Genomic DNA, 21,792 nt, shown 5'->3' on the forward strand with positions numbered 1-21,792 from the left:
AGCTAGAAGACATAACAATCAAAAATATGTATGTACTCCAAACTGGCACACCCTGATATATAAAGCAAACACTCTTAGACTTAAAGAAAGAAATAGGCACTAATATGTTAGTTATGGGTAACCTGAATACCCCTGTCTCAGTATGGGACAGATCTTCCTGGCAACAAATCAACAAAGCGATACAGGATTTAAACTACACCTTATACCAACTGGACCTGACAGATATATACAGGACACTTCACCCAACAAGTAAAGAATATACTTTCTTCACATCAGTACATGGAACATTCTCCAGGATAGACCACATATTAGGTCACAAATCTAGTCTCAGCAAATCAACAAAAATGAAATCATTCCAAGTATCTTTTCAGAGCACAATGGATTAAAGTTGGAAATTAATAATAAGCAAAATTCAGGAAGCTACAAATATATGGGAAGTAAACAGTAGGCTCCTGCATGACCTACAGGTCAAAGAATAAATTAAACAAGACATCAAAAAATTTCTTGAAACTAATGAAAATTAGGACACATCATATCAAAACTTGTGGGTTTCTGCAAAAGCAGTACTAAGTGGCAAATTTATTGCAATAAATACTTACATCTAAAGAATGGAAAGATTTCAAATAAATGACCTAATGCTACACCTCAGAGAACTAGAAAAACAACAATCCAATCCTAAGTATAATAGATGGAAAGAAATAAGTAAGATCAGGGCACAACTAAATAAAATAGAAACCCAAAAAACAATTACATAAGATCAATGAAATAAAATTTGGTTTTTCGAGAAGATAAATAAAATAGACAAACCATTAACTAGTTTAAGGAAAAAAAGAAGAAAGAAAACCCAAATAACAAAAATCAGAAATGAAGAGGGAGACGTTTCAACTGATACCAAAGAAATACAAAGAATCATTAGAGACTATTATAAACAACTGTATGACCACAAATATGAAAACCTGGGAGATATGGATAAGTTTCTAGACACATATAAAAAACAGCTAAGAGTGAACTAAGAAGAGATAGAAAACCTGAACGTACCAATAACAAGAAATGAGATTGAAGCAGTAATCAGCAATCTTCCAACAAAGAAAAGCCGTGGTCCGGATGGCTTTACAGCCAAATTCTATCAAACTATTAAAGAGGAATTAATATCAATTCTCTTCAAACTACTCCAAATAAATGAAAGAATAGCCATTCTCTGAATATCATTCTATGATGCCAACATAACTCTGATACAAAACCAGATAAAGAAACAAAAATAGAAAATTACAGGACAATATCCTTGAAGAACATAGAAGAAAAAATCCTCTACAATATATTAGCAATCAGAATGCAGCAACATATTTTAAAAAATTATACACCATGATCAAGTGGGATTCATCCAAGAGATGCAACGATGGTTCAACATATGAAAGTAAATAAATGTGCTATATCATATCAACAAACTCAAGGACAAAAACTATATGATTATCTCAATAGATGGTGAAAGAGCATTTAACAAAATTAGACATTCCTTCCTGATAAAGACTCTCAACAAATTTCATGTACAAGGAAACTATCTCAGTGCAATAAAAGCCATCAATGACAGATCAAACAACAGCACCATTCCGAATGGGGTGAAATTGAAGGCTTTTCCTTTAAGAAAAGGAATAAGACAAGGATGCCCACTCTCACCACTTCTATTTAACATAGTACTGGAGGTACTGTCTAGTGCAATCAGACAAGAGAAAGAAAAAAAGTGTGTTCAGATTGGAAAAGATGAAGTCAAACTGTCCATATTTGCAGAAGACATGATACTAGATATAGAAAAACCTAAAGACTCTATAAAAAAATCCTAGAGCTGGTTAATAATTTCAGTAATGTTGCAGGATTCAGAATAAATGCCTTCAAATTAGTTGCATTTATATACTCAAATAATGAGCCAACAGAAAGAGAAAAAAAGCAAGTAAGCCCATTTACAATTGTCATGAAAAAAATAAAATATCTAGGGACAAATTTAACCAAGGAGGTGAAAGATTTCTACAGTGAGAACTACAAACCACTACTGAAAGTAATTAAAGACACAAAAAGAAGGAAAGACATTCCATGCTCTTTAACTGGAAGAATTTACATTGTGAAAATATCTGTACTACCAAAAGTTATCTACAGATTCAATGCAATCCCCATCAAAATACCAATGAGAGTCTTCAGTGAAATGGAAAAAAACAATTGTAACATTCATATGGAACAACAAAAGACCCCAAATAGCCAAAGCAATCCTCAGCAAACAAAATGAAGCCAGAGGCATAACACTTCCTGACTTCAAATTATACCTCAAATCTATAATAACCCAAACAGCATGGAACTGGCATAAAAATAGACATTCAGTTCAGTGAAGCAGAATAGAGAACCCAGAAATCACCCCACAGGCTTACAGTCATCTTACGTTTGATAAAGCCAACAAAAACCTGCATTAGGGAAAAGACTTCCTCTTCAATAAGTGGTGCTGGGAAAATTGGATATCCATATGCAAAAGAATGAAACTAGACATGCACCTCTCACCATATACTAAAATCAATTCAAAATGCATTAAAGACTTAAGTATAAGACCTGTATATGCAAAACTACTAAGGGAAAATATAGGAGAAACACTTCAGGAACTAGGTCTGGCCACAGATTTTATGAACATGAGCCTGAAAGCGCAGACAGCAAAAGAAAATATAAAGACATGGGACTATATCAAACTAAAATGCTTCTTTCTGTACAGCAAAGGAAACAATCAACAGAGTGAAGTGACAACCTACAGAGTGGGAGGTAATTTTTGCTAGCTATGCATCCAACAAGGGGTTAATATCCATAGTATACAAGGAACTCAAGAAATTACATAGTAAAAAAACTAATAACCCAATTTAAATAATGGGCAAATGAGCTGAATAGACATTTTCAGGGGAAGACATACAAGTGACTATCAGGTACATAGAAAAATGCTCAACATCACTAGTCAGCAGGGAAATACAAATTAAAACTACCTTGAGATACCACCTCACCCCAGTTAGACTGGCTTTAATAAAAAAGATGGTGAATAACCAATGCTGTCGAGGGTTTGGAGAGAAGGGACACTCTTACACTGTTGTTGGGAGTGTAAATTAGTACAACCACTATGGAAAACAGTATGGGGTTTTCTCAAACAATCACAGATTGATCTTCCATACAATCCAGGAATCCCCCTTCTGTGTATATATTCAAAGTAATTGAAATCTTCACATCAAAGGGATACCTGCACTGCCATGTTTTTTGCAACTCTGTTTACAATAGCTAAGATATGGAACCAACCTAAATGTGCTTTGGTGGATGATTGGATTCAAAAACTATGGTACATATACACCATGGAATACTACTCTGCCATAAAAAAATGAAATTCTCCCATTTGCAACAACATCAGTGAGCTTGGAGAAACTTATGTTGAATGAAATAAGCTAAGTATAAAGGGATAAATACCTCATGTGCTCACTCATAAGTGGGAGCTAAGCGGGAAAGAAGGAAGGAAAGAAATATCACAGTGGTGTTTTGGACTTGTAGAGGGAGTGAGTTTACTAGAGATACAAAGAGGAGAGGGGGAAAAGGGGATTTAGAGGGAGGTCAGGGACAATTGGGTGGGGACACAAGGTATAATTAAATTTGTAGTAATTGGCATGCTGCCAGTATGGATCTGGCCATCACATCTTGGGCATGAGTGGTAACAATCAGCTTTGTATCTCAAGAATATTCATAACCAATAAATTAATCCCCTTCTGTAACACACACACACACACACACACACACACACACACACACACACACACACACACACACACACACACTAAAAGTATCTGCTTATATGAAAAGAAAAAAGAGAAAGGTCTGTAAATTTTTTAAAATAAGAGATCAGGTAAAGAAAGTTTGCTCCAGCTGCAGAACATGGCTTGTGATGTCAAAAGTTGAGAGAAGCATTCTGAATTAGTTAAGAGAGAATGTAAAAGAGAACGTCTGTAAAGGTGAGGTAACTAATGTTTAATTCCAACTTGTACTAAGTTCTTTAAACAAGGAGGTACTTCTAATTAGATAATATAAATAGAAAATTACTAAATTTAATATGCCAAATTATGATATATAATCACCATTTTAGGAATTAAATTATTTTCTTATCTGTATCTATAATAAGTTGTCAGGTATTTTCAGATATCCAAGTTTTTAAAAATTAATTTTAGAAAACCTACACCTAATTTAAGTCTTCCTCTTTGTTTTCATTGTATTTTCTCTTTCTTTACCATAATTTATTACATATATTAACACTTAACAAGATGTTATAGATTTTTTATTTTATTTGTTTCTCCCCCTCTCCTTATTTTTAACTTGGTGATCTTCTGCAATTCAAATCAGAGTTGGAGAGAGGCCAGGAGCCTTCAGATTAGATGATAATATTTACATAAGTTAGGTTTGTTTACATTTTATTCCACATGTTTATATTTTTGATTCATTTTAAAAGGTGATAAAATAATAAAAATCACGGATAAACTTTATGTATTTAATATTTGAAAATATTGAGAACAATAACCTTTGTTTCCAAAGTGATTTTTTAAGCCTTAAAAAGGAAGGTAATTTGCAAAATCTTTGAAGAATTATATTTGGATTTTTGAAAAAAATTTAGTAGCAAACTACAGGTAGATAACATGTTTCTATACTATAGACATTTCCAAAAAATATCTCAAATCCTCCGGGGTAATTTTGATAGTAATTAAAAGGGCTCCCTTTTAGGGGGTGGAGCAAGATGGCAAAGTAGATCTCTTCAGCAATCTTACCTCTGCAGGCACATCAATTTAAGCAACTATGCATTCACAGAAGTACATTTATAAGAGCTAAGGAAACCTGAAAATGTGAGTATGACTTAGAAGATTCCTTGGACTGCAAAGATGAGAAAAATTTTGGTTAGATGGCAAGGGGATTAGTTCCCTGTCACAGGGATGACCTTATCCCCAAGCCATTATGGTATCATACATGAAAAGTCCCACTGAAAATATGGTTTCTATACTGGAAAAAGTGAGCTGGAAGGAGACACATGGCTTCTCCACCATGCTGGGTCTCTTCTTGGGAGACTTGCTTCTCATTATCCCACTAATGGCATCACAAGAACCAATAGAGCTGAACCATCTGAAGATATTTATTCACTAAGAGAGGGGGTGGGGTCAGCAGCAGTCAGTGTAGGGACCTGTCAAAAACTGTATAAGGAGACAAACAAAGCCATCATGTAATGATAAAGGGGTCAATAAAACAAGATAATACAAAAACTATAAATATACATGCATCCAATATCAGAGGACCTAAATATGTAAAATAAACATGAATAGATTTAAAAAGAGAGAAAAACAGCAATAAAATAATACTGTGGGATTTCAACATCCCACTTTCAAACTGATAGATCAAGAAGACAGAAAATCAAAAGAAAAACATCAGAATAATCTGCACTTTAGACCAAATGGACCTAACAGACATTCACAGAACATTACATTAAAGAGATGCAGACCTCAAAATTTTTTTTCATCAGCACATGTAACATTCTCCAGGACAGACCATATGTTAGGCAAAAAAAATAGTCTTAAATTCAAAAAAGTCAAAATCATGTCAAGTATCTTTTCTAAAAATATGGGAAAATACTAGAAATCAACAACAGAAAGAACTTCAGAAACTGCAAATAAAAAGGTACTTCAAAAAGTTCATGTTAAAATAGAATTAAAAGATAATATGAATCTTTCCATGAAATTTTGAAGATGCTTCATACATGAAAGTTAAACAACATGCTTCTAAACAAGCAATGGTTCAATAAAGTAGAGAAAAAATTTAAAATTTTCTCAAGACATTGTAGGGATCTTTTATCTCCTTGATTAAATTGATTCCTAGGTATTTTAATTTTTTGGTGACTATTGTAAATGTTCTTGCTTTCTTGATTTCTTTTTCTGTAGTGTTACTGAAGTATAAAATTACTATGGATTTTTGAGACAAATGAAAATATAAATGCAACATACCAAATCATGTTTGATATACAAATAGTCCTTAGAGGGAAGTTAATAGCAATGAATGCCTATATTAAAAAAAGAAGAAAGCTCAAGGAAATAAGCTAATAATGGATTTCAAGGAACTAGAAAAGCAAGAGCAAACCAAGCCCAAAATCAGTAAAAAGAAAGAAATAATAAAGACTAGAGTTCAAATAAACCAAATAGAGACTAAAAAACTAAAAAAAATCAATGAAACAGTAAGATGCTTTTATGTTTGTTAGTTATTTTCTTGGTGACTGGCCACTATGGTGATCTGAACCCTTAACCATGAGTTGGTTTTTTGAAAATATAAACAAAATTTAAGAAAAAACCCTTTCACCAGTCTAAGGAAAAAAAGACAACACTCAAATAAAATAATAGATAAAAAAGGAGACATTACAACTAATACCACAGAAATACAAATGGTCATAAGAAAATACTATGAACAACTACATCCTAACCAATTGTAAAAATCAGGATAAATGAATAAATTTATAAACACACACAAACTACTAAGATTGAATTAAGAAGAAATAGATGCTTGAACAGACCAATAATGAATAACAAGACTGAATCAGTGATAAATATTCCCCCATAAAAAGAAGTCAAGAACCATATGGCTTAACTACTGAATTTTATAAAACATTTAAAGAAGTATTACCAATTCCTCACAAACTTACAAAACATCAAAAATTTGGAAACTCTTCCACATTTATTCTACAAAGCCAGTTTTAACCAGACTGCAAAATCACACAAGGATACAAAAACAACAACAAAAAAGAAAACTACAGGCCAATATATCTGACAAAAATAGATGCAAATTTTATCAACAGAACGCTAGCAATCAGAATTCAACACCATATTAAAAAGATTATTTACCTTGATCAAATAAAATTTATCCCAAGTGTGCAAGGATAATTTAACATACATACATAAATAAGTAAAATAGATAACATTGAGAGAATAAGGGATAAAAACCATATGATCATCTCAATAGATGCAGAAAACAGCATTTGACAAAATTCAACATCCCTTAACAAATTAAGTATACAAACTATGTATAGAACAAAATATATCTTAACTGTAAGGAAAATAGCCTAAGTGATTCATTTTCAGGAAGAGCTTAGCAAATGGTGTTTAACTGGCTCAACCAGTTCCCAGAGAGTTCCTTTATAGGCATAGCTTAGAAGCAGCACATCACTCTTAAGAAATGACTCCTCAAGATGGTGGTTAGTTAGTAGCCCTTTGTTCTCTTCATTTTATGGCTCCTCTCCATTCTCAGGGCTTTGGTGGGCCTTTTTTATGGGCTTGTCCTGAGCCAACAGGCAAAGGAATTCCTTACAAGGGGGTAATAAATCTTAGGCAACATTCGGGAAGACCGTACATCCCATAGTAGTCAGCTAATGAGGAACCGGGGAGAGGAACTTGCACACTGAGGAATACATTGTTTGCTGTGACTGTTCCATCTGTGCCTTTTCCTATTCACAGACACCTGACCTTGAAAGGTCATTATTAAAGTCTTGCTTAACTGTACATGTCTCCATGTCCATTCTTTAGCATTGGATAGGTGAGAGCATTTCTCACAATTTGGGGGCTCATCCAGGATATACTGTGACTCTGGGACCCAAGAGCAATCCCTTCTTTCTCCATAGGGGCAATGAATCACTCCTCTTGCCTCTCCAGGCAGAGGGAAAAGTTCAATAAGCCCATAAGAGATCTATCAACTTTTACTCATATCCTAAATGTCTCCAGTGAGTCAGGTTGCAATTATTCCAACCTACACATACCCCAAGCAGATGTTTGGTGGTACTGTGGAAGGAAAGATCTGTGTAGTCTGTTGCCACCAAACCAGGGAGGGACTTATGCTTTAGTCCAATTGGCAATTATATTCACCTTGGCATTTCATCCCACAGCTGAAAATAATAATGTCCATCCTTGAAGGCAGAGAACAATGGAAGGGTCATCAGCAATACTAGAGATGCCCTCCAGGGGGTAGCAAGTCAGTAGGATGCCACTAGCTGAAGGGCCTGGGAAAACCGAATTGAATTTGACATGATCCTGACAGAGAAAGGGGAGTTTATGTCATGCTAGAAGGGAAATGCTGCACCTTTATTTGAAATAACACTGCCCCAGATGGGACCATTACTAAAGCATTACAAGGGCTCCACAACATTGGCAAATGAACTGGCTGGAAATAAAGGCACTACTGATCCATTTACAGCTCAGTTAGAGAGATGGTTTGGGTAATGAAAGGGAATAGTAGCTTTGGTCCTAACTTCCTTTATAATCATAGCCAGAGCCTTAACAGCAGTTAGGTATTGCATTATTCCTTGTGTTAGAGGCTTAACACGGGTGCTCACAGAAGCCACAATTAATAAACAAATGCTCATGATCTATGCCCCAAATAACCTCATGTTGATGGAAACTAACACAGATTATGATAAGAGCCAACAAATACTAAGACAATTTGAAGAGAACTAAAAAAATTCCAAAACATCAATGAAAATGGAATCAGTAACTCTTAGAAGAAATAGAGGAGGGAATTTGTAAGGAAAATAGCCTAAGTGATTCATTTTCAGGAACAGCTTAGCAAAGGGTGTTTAACTGGCTCAAATGAAAAGGTGTTTAACTGGCTTGACTGGTTCCCAGAAAATTTCTGAATATGCATAGCTTAGACGCAGCACGTCACTTTTGAGAAATGACTCCTTAAGATGACGGTTAGTTAATAGCCTTTTGTTCTCTTCATCTCCTGGTTCTTCTCCCTTCTCAGGGCTTTGGTGGGCCTTTTTCGCGGGCTTGTCCTGAGCCACGAGGCAAAGGAATTCCTTACAAGGGGGTCATAAATCTTAGGAGAAATTCAGGAAGACTGTGCACCCCGTAGTAGTCAGCCAATGAGGAACCGGGGGGAGGGACTTGCACACTAGGGAATAAATTGCTTACTGTGACTGTTTTGCATGTGCCTGTTCCTATTCACAGACACCCAAACTTGCAAGGTCGTTATTAAAGCCTTGTTTCACTGTACCTCCTGTCTCCAGGTCCATTCTTTGGCATCAGATGGGTGAGGGCATTTCTCACATTAACATAAGAAAGGCTATATATGAAAACCCTCAACAAATATCATACTGAATAGGGAGAAGTTGAATGCTTTTCTTTTACGTTCTGGAACCAGACAACCAGTATTGTTACCACTACTAAGTGAGAGAAAGAAATGAAAGCCATCCAAATTTGAAAGGGAAAAGGAAAATTGCTGTTTTGAGACATCATAATCTTTGTTCTTTATTGGTTATGAGTATTCATGGGATACAAGGCTGACCATCATCACGTGTGCCCAAGATGTGATGGCCAAATCAATACTGGCACCATGCCCATTGCCACAAATTGTGATTTTACTCCGTGTCCCTCACCAAATTAATCCCTGACCTCCTTCCTCCTCCCCCTTTCCCCAATACCACTTTGAAACTCTAGGTATGCTCTCTCCCTCTGCAAGCCCAATGCACCACTGTGGACTTTCTTTCCTATCTTCTTTCTCTCTTAGCTCCCATTTATGAATGAGGACATGTGGTATTATTCCCTCTGTGCTTGGCTTATTTCACTCAACATGTTTCTCCAAGCTCATCCATGTTGCTTCAAATGGCAGAATTTAATTCTTTTTCATGGCAAGTAGTATTCTATGGTGTATATACCAAATATTCCTTATGTAGTCATCCATGAATGGACATTTATGTTGATTCCATGTCTTGCTTATTGTAAACAGCACTGCAATGAACATTCAGGTATCCCTTCGACATGATGATCACCATAACTCTGGCTATTTAACCCAGAAGTGGGATTTCCAGATTGTAAAGTAGATCTCTCTGTAGTTGTTTCAGAAACCTCAACACTGTTTTCCATAGTGGTTGTACTAATTTACAGTCCCACCAACAGTATAGGATTATTCCCTCCTCTCCACATCCTCACCACCATTTGTTATTCTCCATCTTTTTGATTATAGCTAGTCTAACTGGGGTGAGGTGATATCTCAATGTGGTTTTAATTGGCATTTCCCTGATAATTAGTGATGTTGATCACTTTTTCATATACCTGTTGACCATTTGTATGCCTTCCATTGAAAAATTTCTATTCAGCTCCTTTGCCCATGTTTTAATTGGGTTATTAGATTGCTTGAGTTCCTTGTATATTCTGGATATCAATCTCTTGTTGGATGCATAGTTAGCAAATATTTTCTCCCACTCTGTAGGTTGTCGTTTCACTCTGTTGATTATTTCCTTTGCTGTGCAGAAGCTTTTCAGCTTGATCTAATCAAATTTGTTTATTTTTTCTTCCACTGCTTGTGCATTCCATCTCATGTTCATGAAGTCTGTGCCCAGACCTAGCTCCTGAAGAGTTTCATCTATATTTTCCCTTAGTAATTTTACAGTCTCAGATCTTATGCTTAAGTCTTTAATCCATTCTGAGTTGATTTTAGTTTATGGTGAGAGGTGCATGTCTAGTTTCATTCTTCTGCATACGGATACCCAATTTCCCCAGCACCACTTATTGCAGAGGCAGTCATTTTCCAGTGTATGTTTTTGCTGCTTTTGTCAAATTTCAATTAGATGTAAGGCTGTGGGGTGATTTCTGGGTCCTCTATACTGCTCTACTGGTCCAGGTGTCTATTTTTATGATAGTACCATGCTGTACTGATTACTACAGCTTGGTAATATAATTTGAAGTCAGGCCTCTGGCATTATTTATGTTCTATATTTTGCTCAGTATTGCTTAGGCTATTTGGGGTCTTTTGTTGTTCCATAAGAATGTTAAGAACTTTTTTCCATTTCTGTGAAGAATGTGATTGGTATTTTGATGGGGATTGCATTGAATCTGTAGATCACTTTCGGTGGTATGGAAATTTTCACAATGTTAATTCTTCCAATCCAAGAGCATGGAATGTCTTTCCATCTTTTCATGTCTTCTTTTGTCTCTTTCAGAATTGGTTTTTAGTGTTCTCATTGTAGAGATCTTTGACCTCCTGTGTTAAATTGTAGAGATCTTTGACCTCCTGTGTTAAATTGATGCTGAGGTATTTTATATTTTTAGTGACTATTGTAAATGTGTTTATTTTCTTGATTTCTCTTTCCTTTACCTTATTATCATAGAATACAAATGCATCTGTGCCATGCAACATTACTGAAATTGTTAACAAGCTCTAAGAGTTTTTTGATAGAGTCTTCAGGTTTTTCTATATATAGTATCATGTCATCTGCAAATAGGGACAGTTTGACTTCACATTTTCCAAAATGGATGTCATTCTTTCATCCTCTTGCCTGATTGCACTAGTTAGCACCTCCAATACTATGTTAAATAGAAGGGGTGAGAGTGTACATCATTGTCTTATTCCTGTTCTTAAGGGAAAAGCCTTCACTTTTTCCCCATTGAGAATAATACTGGCAGTGGGTTTGTTGTAGATGGTTGTTGTGTTGAAAATACTTTCCTTCTGTACCTAATTGGTTGAGAGTCTTTATCATGAAGGGATGTTGAATGCTGTCAAATGATTTTTCAGCATCTATTGAGATAATCATATCATTTTTGTCCTTGATTTTGTTGATGTTCTGCATCACATTTGTTGACTTTCATATGTCAAACCATCCTTGCATTCCTTGGATGAATCCCACTTAATTATGGTGTATAATTTTTTGATGTGTTGCTGTATTTTGATTGCTAACATTTTGTTGAGGATTTTTGCATCTATGATCATCAAGGATATTGGCCTGTAATTTTCTATTTTTGGACAGTGATGCTGGCCTCATAGAATGAGTTTGGGAGAATGGCTACTCTTTCAATTTTTTGGAATAGTTTGACAAGAATTGGTATTAATTCCTCTTTAAGTATTTGGTACAATTCAGCTGTAAAGCTATCAGGACCTGTTTTTTTCTTTGATGGAAGATAGCTGATTACCACTTCAATCTCATTGCTTGTTATTGGTCTGTTCAGGTATTCCATCTCTTCTCGGTTCAGTCTGGGTAGATTGTATATGTCTAGAAACTTATCCATATCTTCCAGGTTTTCATATTTGTTGTCATACAGTAGTTTATGGTATGTCTCTAATGATTCTTCATATTTCTGTGATATTGCTTGTAATGTTTCCTGATTTTTATGATTTGGGTATTCTCTCTTCTTTTTTAATTAACCTAGCTAATGGTTTTTTTATTTTATTTATCTTCTTGAGAAACCCTCTTTTTGTTTCTTTTTGTATCAATTTTAGAGTCTCTATTTCATTTAGTTCTTCTGTGATCTTAATTCTTTCTGTCTACTACCTTTAGAGTTGGATTTTTGTAATTGTCTATTTCTTTGAGGCATAGTGTTAGGTCATTTATTTGAAGTCTTTCCACTCTTTTGATGTAATAATTTATTGAAATAAATTTGCCTCTTAGTATGGTTTTTGTAGTGTCCCACAGGTTCTGTATGATGCATCCTTATTTTCATTAGTGACAAGACATTTTTTGATTTGCTGTTTAATTTCTTCTTGGACCAATAGGTCATTCAGGAGCCTATTATGTAGTTGCCATGTATTTGTATAGTTTCCAGAGTTTTGCTTATTATTAATTTCTAATTTTAGTCCATTGTGGTCTGAAAAGATACTTGGAATGATTTCAATTTTTAAAAAATTTGCTGAGGCTAGATTTGTGACCTAATATGTGGTCTATCCTGGAGAATGTTCCATGAGCTGATGAGTAGAAAGTATATTCTTTAGTTGTTGGGTGAAATGTTCTGTATATATCTTCCAGGTCCAGTTGGTCTAACATGTAGCTCAAATCCTGTGTGTCTTTTTTGATTTGTTGCTTGGAAGCTCTGTCCCATGCTGAGAGAGGAGTGTTCAGTTCATTCACTATTAACATATGTGGACAGAATTCTTCCAAGCTCATACCATGATGCTGAAACAAGGCAAGGACACAACAAAAAAGAAAACTACAGGCCAATATCCCTAATGAACAGAGATGCAAAAATCCTCAATAAAATACTAGCATACTGAATCCAACAGCACACCAAAAAGATTATACACCATGATCTAGTGGGATTTATCCCAGTGCTGTAAACATGGTTTAACAAATGCAAATAAATAAACATAATTAATCACATCAACAGAATGAAAGAAAAAACCATATGAAAATTTCAATAAACAGAAAAAGCATTTGGTAAAATCCAACATTCCCTCATGATAAAGACTCTCAACAAATTAGGCATGGAAGGGAGTTATCTTACTCTAATAAAGGCTATATATGACAAACCCACACCTAATATCATACTGAACAGGGAAAACCTGAAAGCTTTCCCCCTAAGAACTGTAACAAGACAAGGATGCCTACTCTCACCACTTCTATTCAACATAGTAGTGGAAGTTCTAGCCAGAGAAATTAGGCAAAGGAAAAATTAATAGAGTATTCAAATTGGAAAGGAGGAAGTAAAGTTGTCCCTGTTTAGACATGACATGACTTTATACAGTGAGAAAATGGAAGACCATTAAAAACCTTCTAGATCAGATGGACAAATTCCGTAAAGCTGTAGGTACAAAATCAACATACAAAAATCAGTAGCATTTCTACACCCTAGTAACAAGATTGCAGAAAAAGAAATCAAGAAAGGTAACCCATTTACCATAGCAACAACAACAATGAAATGTCTAGAAATAAATTTAACCAAGGAGGTGAAAGATCTCCACAATGAAAACTATAAAACACAGATTAAAGTAATTAAAGAGGACACTCAAAAATGAATACATTCCATCCTCATGGATTGTAAGAATCAATACTGTCAAAATGAACATACTACACAAAGTAACCTACAGATTTAATGGAATCCCCATCAAGCCATCAAATGACATACTTTACAGAAATAGAGAAATCAACTCAAAATGTATATGGGACAAGAGCCTGCAAATAGGAATAGCAATCCTAAGCAAAAAGAACAAAATGGGGGTTTCACACTCCCTGACTTCAAAATACACTCCACAGCTACAGTAATCAAAGCAGCATGGTACTGGCATGAAAACAAACACATAGACCAAAGGAATAGAGTAGAGAATTGAGAAATAAATCTATGTACCTCTAGCCAACTTATTTTGACAAAGGAGCTAAGAACATCCAGTGAAGATAGGACAGTCTCTTCAATGAATGGTGCTGAGAAAATTGGAGATACATATACAGAAGAATGAAACTAGACCTCTATCTATCACCACATACCAAAATCAACTCAAAATGAATTAATGACTTAAAAGAAAGACCGAAAAGTTTAAAACTTCTAGTAGAAAATATAGGGACTTAGGACATAGGACTTTAGGACATAAGACTGGGCAAATATTTTATGAATAAAACTTCTGAAGCACAATGGACACAAGCCAAAATTAATGAATGTGATTATATCACACTAAAAAGATTCTGTATAGCAAAGGAAACAATCAATAGAGTGAAAAGACAACCTACAGAATGGGAGCACATATTTGCAAACTATGCATCTGACAACTAATTAATATCCAGAATATACAAAGTATTCAGACAACTCAATAATGAAAAACCAAATAATCTGTTTTAAAAATGGGCAAAGGAACTGAATAGACATTTCTCATAAAAAGACATACACATGGCCAACAGGTGTATTTAAAAAATGCTCAACATCACTAATCATCAGTGAAATGCAAATCAAAACCACACTGAGATATCATTTGATGCCAGTTAGAATGGCTACTATCAAAAAGAAAGAAAATAACAAATGCTGGCAAGGATGCAAAGAAAAAGGAACTCTTATACATTGTTGTTTGGAATGTAAATGAGTACAGCCATAATGGAAAACCATATGGAGATTTCTCAAACAACTACAGATAGACTTACCATACAATCTAGCAATCCCACTACTGGACATATATACACAAAGAATTGGAAATGAATAATTTAAAGGGATACCTGTACTTCCATGTTTATCACAGCTTTATTCACAATAGCTGAGAGTTGGAAACAACATAAATGTCCTTTGACTGGATAAAGAAAATGTACTTATCGACTGGATAAGGAAAATGTGGTCTATATACTTAATGGAATACTACTCTGCCATAAAAAGTTATGAAATTCTGTCATTCGAAGAAACATAGATGAACTTAGAGAAAATTATGTGAAGTGAAATAAGCCAGGCACAGGAAGAGAAATACTGCATGTCCTCACTCATAAGTGGGAGCTGAAAGAAAGAAAGAGTCACAATAATGCATTGAACTTTCCTTTTGGGAAAGGGCGAGGGGGAGGAGGGTTAGCTAGGAATTAGTTAAGGGTCACGAAGATTGAGTACATTCTGTAAACATGAGTATACTAATTATCCTGATTTGACCACCACATATTGTACACATGTACTGATATTCAATTTTGTGCCCCACAAATAAATATAATCAATTATCTTTCAATAAAATAAATAAATAAATGGGAAATGGACCTGAATAGACATTTCATGAAGGAATGGCCAAGAGGTATATGAAAAGGTGCTAAACATTGCTACTCAGTAGGGAGTTGTAAATTAAAACCACACTGAGATATATTACTCATGTAAGAATCGCTATCATCAAAAGGATAAAATATTTCAAGTGCTGGTTGAGGATTTGGAAAATAGGGAACTCTGTACACTGTTACTGGAAATGTAAATTAGTATAGTCTTTAGGAAAAATAGTATGAAGGTTTGGGAAAAAAATAAAACAAGAAACAATAAAAATAAAACATAGAAGTAGCATATGATTCAGCAATCCCACTTTTGAGTACATGTTTAGAGAAAGTTAAAACAGAATGTCAAAGAGATACCTGTACTTTCATGTTTATTTTAGCATAATTTACAATATTCAAAATATGAAATAAACCTGTGTCCAGCGACAGATAAATGGATAAAAAGTTATACACACACACACACACACACACACACACACACACACACACACACACACACACAAACATACATACACACAGAACTTATGAAGACCTCCCTTGACATACACACATACCATATAATATTATTTAGCTATAAAAAATCAGAAAATCCTGTCATTTGGGAAAATGTGTATGAACCTGTAGGACATTATGCTAAGCAAAGTAAAGCAAGCACAAAAAGATTTCTCCTACATGACCTCACTTATATGTAGAATATAAAAATGTTGAACTCATAAAAGTAGAGAGTAGAATGGCAGTTGTCAGGGGCTGGAGTATGGGAGGGGAAAATGGGGAGATGATGCTCAGAAGGTGCAAAGTTTCAGTTAGGCATGATCAAAAGTTTCTGGAGACCTATCATGCAACGTGGTGACTATAGTTATAATAATGTAATGTGTGCTTGAAAATTGCTAAGAGAATAGATCCTAAATATTCTCACCACACACACACAAAGGATAACTATTTGAAGTGATGAATATGTTAATTATTTCATAATGTATACATATATCAAAACATCACATTCTACATGATAAATACATATAATTTTTATTAATCAATTATACCCGAATAAAGCTGGGGAGAGGGAGAAAAAAGAAGAAAAAGGTGGACCAATGGAACTTGGCTGTTCTTGGAGCAATCAGAAAACTGAGGTGGCACAACAAACTAACACACTAAGATTTGGAGATTTAGGCACATCCAAAGAGATATAGCACCTGAAATTTGCTTAACTGGGGCATGATTAAACTTGCATTATTACTTAAATAGTAAACTGGAGAAATTATTAGAGACTGAGAGCAGACTGGCATGTGAGTGAGAAGCTCCGAGGAACAAAGTCAAAGGGGGCTCCAGAATTTCACAGGCTTTTAAATATATTTTAATATTTTGTTTTTAAGTGACAGTTAATAATTGAATATATTTATGAAGTAAAATATGATGTTTTGATCTATGTATACATTGTAGAAAGGTTTGATCAAGCTAATTAACATATCTACCACCTAACCAACTTATCTTTTTTTTTTTGTAGTACAAATGTTAAAAATCTATTTTTAAAGCAATTTGAAATACACAATGCATTATTATTAACTGTGGTCACCATGCAGTGCAATAGATCACTAATACTTATTCCTCCAGTCTGAATGAAACTTTGCACCCTTTAATCAACATCTTACCTTTCCTCATCCCTCCCCCTCAACTCTTAGCCTATGTAACCCGCTTTTTACTTTCTGCTTCTATGATATTGACTTTTTAAAAAATGTTTTGTAAATATATATTTTAATAACTTTATAGTGAACTATAAACAGAATCATCCAAAAAGAAAAAAACACAGCCCTCCTTGCCATAAAACCTTAAGTAGTGTCAAGATATAATGTTCTTTCCTGGCCTTAATTTTACAAAGATATAAATTGTTTCATAATTGTAGTCATTGAACCCAGAATACTTCAAGGTTTTATTTTACTTAACATTACGTAATCAAGAAGTTTTCCATGTCCCTACTTAATTTACATATTTTTAAAAGCAGTGTGATATTCAAATGGTTAACACACTAGATTATTTAACAAAATTGCCACAGTTTAGTCATTCACATTGTTTTTCACTGAAAGAAGAACATTTCAATGGGAATATTATAATATTATAGTTGTCTCCCAATATTTTGCTCATTCATTCATTCATGGAGTTGATAAAGCAGAAAGAAAGATCTTGAGTTTTTGGCAGTTTCTTATTGCTGTCATGCTGACACTTAACTGCTTATTTCCTAGATCCCTACTTATTTAAGCCACAGTAGCCAATTTTCTGCTTCTTGCAACTAAAAGCAGGCCTAACTGATACACCACTGAAACATCTTTAGGTCTGCATCTCCCTCCCTTCTTTACTCATATCTCTGATAATGAGGTATGACTACCTCACGAGCTAGTTCACATGCTTTTTGAAATAGCCTTCCACATGCATAGTCTAATGAATACTTAATGACATAGAGAAAAGCTGAAAGTTTTCAAAAATTAACTGTAATTGGATGGCAAAATTATTTTATTTAAATTTTCTTTTTGGCCTTTGTAAACTTTTTTCCTTTATACTTATTACATCTTTTCATTTTTAAGTAGACATCTATCGTACATATTTATGGGGTACAGAGTTTATTTCAATTTATGTATACAATGTGTGATGATCAAATAAGGCTAATTAGCATATTCATCTTCACAAAAACATCATTTCTTTGTGATAAAAACATTTGGGCTCCTCTCTTCTAGCCATGTGAGAGCATACAATATCTCATTATTAATTATATATGCCTAGCACTACTGCACACCTGCACACCATCAGAGCTTATTTTCCTACCTAGCTGTAATTTTATGTCCATTAATCAAAGTCTCCCTGTTTCCCCTTACCCCTTCCCTTCCCAGCCTCTAGTAACCACTGTTCGACTCTCTCCTTTTAAAAGCTCAACTTTTTTAGCTCCCACATATAAGTGAGAAAATATGATATTTATTTTTCTGAGTCTGACTTATTTCACTTAACATAATGTCTTCCAGGCTCATCCATGTTGCTGAAAATGACAGGATTTCATTTTTATCATGGCTGAGTAGTACTCCATTGTGTATATATACCACATTTTCTTTATCCATTCATCTGTTGATGGATACCTAGGTTGATTTCATATCTTGCCTATCATGAGTAGTGCTGCAATAAACATAGGGGTGTGATATCCCCTTACTATGCTAATTTCCCTTCCTTTGGGCAAATACCCAGCAGTGGGATTCCTGGGTCATATAGAAAGTCTATTTTTAGATTTTTAAGGAAACTCCATAGTGAACAGGACTCCAAAATCACAGGCAACTAAATATAAATAAATGAATAAATTTGCATCAAACTAAAAAGATTTTTACAGCAAAAGAAATAAACTAACAGAGTGAATAGAAAACTCACAAATTGGGAGAAAAAATTTGCAAGCTGATATCCAAAATATATAAGAAACTCAAAAACTCAATAAATAATTCAATTAAAAATGGGCAAAGAATGTGAACAGACATTTCTGTAAAGAACAGATAAGAATGGACAACAGATATATGAAAAAATGCTCAACCTCTTTAACAATCAGGAAAATGTAAATTGAAATCACAATAAGATATCACCTAATACCTGTTAGAATGGTTATTATCAAAAAGACAAATGATATGAAGTGTTTGCAAGAATGCGGAGAAAAGATAACCCTTGCACAATGCTGGTGGGAATGTAAATTAGTACAGCCATTTTGGAAAATGGTATGGAGGTTCCTGGAAAAAAATGCCACATGCTTTTTTCCCCAGGAATCCCACCATGCTCTAATGGAGGAAATTCAGGAAAGATCCTCACATAGCTCCGGATGGGGAGGAGGAGAAACTCTCCCAGATTTTTCTTGTTAACACAAGCTTTCTCTCTCCAGAGAGAAAAATACTGCCAGAGAACATTTCTGAAACCTCATGTTATCTTGAAGAAAGGAATTTCTATTTGTTGGGAAAATATAGAAAAAAAAGGTCAGGGCCCCTCGGATGTTCAGAGTCTTGCCAAGCATCTGAGGTGGGTATGCACGTGTGCACGCGTGTTCCTTATGATTGCGTGCATCCAGGTGTTTTTCTGAGTTATGGACTTGAGTATAAAGGACTAATGGCGCAGATGCATGAAGCTTCAAAAGGATGCTCTGGGAAGCCATATTAGGTCGGCTGCTCCTAGCTCTGAATAAAGCCTATTATTTCTTCACTAACGGCTCCAAGGACCTTTTCCTATTACCTAGCTCATAGACCTGCATGTGAAGGGTTTGTGACCCAGTCTGGACAACAGGCTTGAGGCATCTGTGAGCCCTAGCCCTAGCTTTACACTATTCATTGCAGCAATGCACAGTTTCTTTAAAAATCAAAAACAAGGGGGCCCCATGGGCCAAGGCAAGGCAGGGTGCGTGGACAGCACGTGCCATGCCCGCTGTGGCAGGGGAGTCTTGGGGGCTACCATGTGCCACCACCTTCGCCCTCTTTGGAGGTGTGGATCTGGTGGGCAGCGGATCATAAGGACTTCATCCACGATGTCTCTTTTGACTTCCACAGTGGGTGGATGGCTACCAGCTCCAGCGACCAGAGCCTCAAGATCTAAGATAAAAGCAAAGGTAGGGATTGGCATTGTACTGCTAGCTGGAAGATGCACAGTGGATCTATATGGAGTGTGACATGGACCCGTCCTGAATTTGGACAGGTTTTGGCTTCCTGATCTTTTGACCCAACAGTTTCTGTGTGGAAAGAAATAGTAGAAGAATCAAAAAATAAACTGCGAGGACAGAGTCATTGGGTTAAGAGGACAACTATAGTGGATAGCAGAACATCTGTTACCAATGTGAAATTTGCTTCAGAGCATATGGATCTTATGTTAGCAGCCTACCCAGCATATGGTACAGTAAGAATATATGAAGCACCAGATGTTATGAATCTCAGCCAGTGGTCTGCAGCATGTGATCTCATGTAAGCCAAGCTATAGTTGTATTTTTTGGAACCTTTCAAGCTCTCCTGTTCATTCAGCCATGATAGCTGTAGGAAGTGATGACAGTAGTCCACATGCAGTGGCCAAGATTCAGATTTTTCAATATAATGAAAACACCTGGAAATATGCAAAAAGCCAAGCACTTATGACATTCATTGATCCTGTACGTAATATTGCATTTGCTCCAAACTTGGGAAGATCTTTCCATATTTCAGTGATAGCAACCAAAGATGTGAAAATTTTTACCTTAAGCTTCTGAGGGGAGAACTTACTTCCTCTGGTAGGCCAACAAATCTGAAATTCATATAGTGGCTTAGTTTGATAACCATAATTCCCAGGTCTGGTGAGTGGGTTGGAATATAACAGGAACAGTGCTAGCATCTTCAGGAGATGATGGCTGTTTAAGATTGTGGAAAGCTAATTATAAGGACAAATGGAAGTGTCCTGATATTTTGAAAGGCAATAGGAGCCTAGTCAATGGGAGTTCTCAGCAGAAAAACTCAAATCCTTCCCTAGGTTCAATATTTCAAATCTTCAAAATTCATTAAATGAACTTTCTGCTGGCAGAAAGCACAGCTGAGTACAAGCTAACTCGAGTAACTTTGCTGTTTTGCTGCTTGTTGCATGCACACGGGAATGTAAAACAAATTCCTTTTCCCCTTCTCAAGCACTTGGCCTCTCCCAAGGTACACCAACAGCCTACTTACTACTAAACACAGTCCAAAAGGCCTTTAAAAACACAGTGTATATCATTTTTTTGTACTAGTCAGTTTATTGACACTATTTGAAACTATAGAAATATAAAGAGAGGTTTTTTGATGAGACATTGTCACCAAAACAATGTTTTTGAAATGTTACTAAAACTAATTTGGATTTAAAAATTAAAGTATTGTTATCACCCTTATGTAAGTACTTGGGAGGAAGGAAAATAACACTTCATTTGGAGAATATATTTCTCTTGTTTTTTAAAACAGTAAGTTAAAATGATGAATTTCTATAACTTTAATTTGAAGATAGAATAAATATTTTTTACAAAGTTTGTAAAAAAAAAAAAAAACCAAAATAAAAGCCAACATCAAAATGGAACAATATTTAAAGTAAATAGACTGGGGATGCTGAAGCTGAGGGAAAGCTTAAAGGGCAGGTAGGAGAAAAATCTATATTTATGGGAGAGAAAGGGATGCTTCTTAAGGCCACACCTCAAGTCACAGGCCCACTAAAGTATTAACTTTATTGAAAGACTGAAGAATTTCCCCTTTCTCCTCAACCTTTCACAACGCTAACCAGTACCAGTAATAGCAACAGTGGATTAAAAC

At 35.2% G+C, this 21,792-nt stretch overlaps 1 pseudogene; it reads left to right on the top strand.

Annotated features, from left to right (window-relative positions):
* The first annotated feature begins 19,163 nt into the window (after window positions 1-19,163).
* On the top strand, window positions 19,164-21,056 carry LOC134368048 (nucleoporin SEH1-like; annotated as a pseudogene).
* The last annotated feature ends 736 nt before the right edge of the window (window positions 21,057-21,792 follow it).

The sequence above is a fragment of the Cynocephalus volans genome, chromosome X, assembly GCF_027409185.1.
Source record: "Cynocephalus volans isolate mCynVol1 chromosome X, mCynVol1.pri, whole genome shotgun sequence".
Lineage (NCBI taxonomy): Eukaryota > Metazoa > Chordata > Mammalia > Dermoptera > Cynocephalidae > Cynocephalus > Cynocephalus volans.